A 2,868-nucleotide genomic window follows, 5' to 3' on the forward strand; every position below is an offset into this window, starting at 1 on the left:
CTTTTAGGACTCTTCAGTCAGGATGGCTAAGGCACAGCCGCCATTTGTCATTTTTTCGCAGAACACACGGAGCGTCCGATGAAGCTTCTAATGGCATTGCCTCTTGTTCCTGCAGGTTTTTGTTTTGTTTGTTTACACTGAGGGGCATGCGCCATTCTGCCCCACCATCACCGACCCCGGCCATTATCCGCACACAGCTCGTCCACAGATAAAAGCACTTAAAGGCTGGATTATAAAAGATTAGTAGTCACTTACCTGATTATTATGCGTTCATGCGGATTTAGTCCTGTTGTTTAATGGATTTTTGGACAAGGACAAAGGGTGGTATCGAATAGATACGTTATACTATTAGTGCTGCAAATTGCGAACACGTGCCTTCTCCCCTGAAACTCGCTAATACATCACTGTTGGCATCTTAATTTAAGCGGCAGTATAGTGCTAGTTGTTTGTAGTTAGCTAGCTAGCTACACAACAATTGAAAGAAAACAAGCCAAGCTACGTTCCAGTCTTCATGCGAGGCTTAGATGGGGAACATCACCATATCCAGTTCTTTTCCCGCTAAGTATTCTGCGCTGGGAAAACGGCGTGTTTTGTCTGTAAATAATCTTGCCATGTGAACATCCATGATGCTACGTACCACAGAGCTAATGTCGCGGTCGGCCATAAGGCTTTGGGGCATCCTCGAATGCTCGTCCATAAATAATATAACCACATAATCGTCCGTCAGTGTTTTAACATGACGAGAAGGACCGATTGTCATGTACTAATACTCATGTACCTCTTAACTCCCTCAAATGAATATTGTCCGTTCACGTGTTTACACTCGTCTTCAGCTTAGCTTTCATTGATTTAGTGTGAAGATTTTTCATTTCATTTCATGCAGAGGTCAGCACAGTTGCAGGGATAGCGTGTTAGCTCGGGCGAGCCAGCCAGAGCTAAGTATTAGCTCCCGTTTGGCCGCAATCGACTGTTTTAGCTCACTATTTGATTCCTAATTCTAGATTTTACTGTTACACAAAACGGGCAAAAGCTATCCTGTCTTCAGTGATGAATTTCACATGATTAGCTTTAGCTTTCGAGCTAAAGACCTGTATTAAGCTAACAAGCCACAAAGTATTTAAGTGTGTTTGGGAGGTCATTGGGAGTGTTTGGTAGGTCATTATTAGAAGAGCGCCATCTGTTTGCCAAAGAGGTGCAGTGTTTTTTCCTCCTTGTGGAATAACAAACATCCGGCAGCGTGTTGCCGCCTTAAACAACATCTTGCCAATCAGATATCTATCACGTGTGTGACTAATGGACAGGTTATTATTTTCCAAAGTTTTGAAAAACTAACCAATGTAATCTTACAGCGTCAACTTTATGAGCAATAAGTTTCCTAGCAGACTTTCCATTGGTAATTCTAAGTAATATCCACTCTCTGTAAGGTGGTGTTCATCTGGGCACACTCCTTCAACCCCCCGACATACCAGTAGGCACTGTCTAACTAAAATAACAAGGATTTTGTGATTGCCACTTTACCCCATGTATTACGGTAATATTTCCTGTGCCGCAAACAAAAGGCTTTTATCTGTCAACAAATGTATTAGAACGTCTATCAATTACTTAAGTGATTGCAGATTTGAGGACATTTATGAGCTCACGTTGAGAGATAAAAGCTTTGGATGCATGTAGTAAATCAAATGTTCTTTTTACCGTAATTCACATACTGTATTGGCAGTTCACAATTTTATACGATATCATTTGTGTTGCCTGTATAAGAGCCATCCATGAAACACAGAAAATATTTTTTCCTTCTCTCTGTAAGCAATAACTGCGTTAAAATGTAAAAAAAAATTATATATATCAAGGTTGTCTGGGTTGTTTGTCTGCTGGACAAGAAGTATGGCGCCCCTTGTCTTGAAGACAAAGTCACCATGACAACAAGAAGACGAAGAAGCAGGTTAACTACGTGTATGTGTTTCTCTAGTACAAATATTTAATACATGTAACATGTAACTGGTGACTAACTATCATGTATATAAAGTCTACTACAACTAGCATGACTGCGCTTTTTATTGACAGCTCATCATGTGACCACACACGCGTGCAAGGGTTTGCCACGTGACAAAGGCCGTTGCGCACCACAAAGATCTATGCTAGACAGAGCCATGGGGGATTCATACATATGACATTTATAACAACTATGTTACCTCTACGTTTATACGTTTGTTTGAGCTATGATCCATACTCGTTCATCCTGATCGTTCAAACTGGATTTCTTCATAGATCTATGTTGGCTAGATTGTTAGATCAGTCTTGAGATTTATTGATCCACTTTAGCTAGTTTTGTTATATAGAACTGATATAGTTATAGCACTGTGATAGAGCTATGTACCTGTATGTCCTAACTAAACTTGACAGTATGTGAGCTCTATAGAGCAATGAGTTATAATATATCATGTTATAGCTATACATGTATGATAGATCTGTACATAGATCTGTGTGAAACATTCATAGATGTTACACATCTCAGAGCAATGTGTCGGGCGTGGACGTATGAACGGTATACATCCATTTGTCACGCAGCAGTGATTTAAATGCAGAATGAGGCGGCCAATGAGAATGACTTTTGCTGACAGGTGTGTTACATAAAGAGCTTTAGAAGAAGCCAGCAGTCGCATTGTTTCTGTAAAAAGAGACATGGTCAGTCCAGTGGTCCTGTCTATTTTCTGTTATTCTGCTACACTACTGACTGCACTTTGGATAGGACAGCAGTGTTGCCTGCCATGACCACTGCAATTGCTCGTTGTTACAATTTCAGATGACACAAAGAACACAATAGCCACGGGGAATCAAACCTGTGGTCCACATACACACAGCATACACATA

Source organism: Doryrhamphus excisus, chromosome 11 (assembly GCF_030265055.1).
Source record: "Doryrhamphus excisus isolate RoL2022-K1 chromosome 11, RoL_Dexc_1.0, whole genome shotgun sequence".
NCBI classification, from domain to species: domain Eukaryota; kingdom Metazoa; phylum Chordata; class Actinopteri; order Syngnathiformes; family Syngnathidae; genus Doryrhamphus; species Doryrhamphus excisus.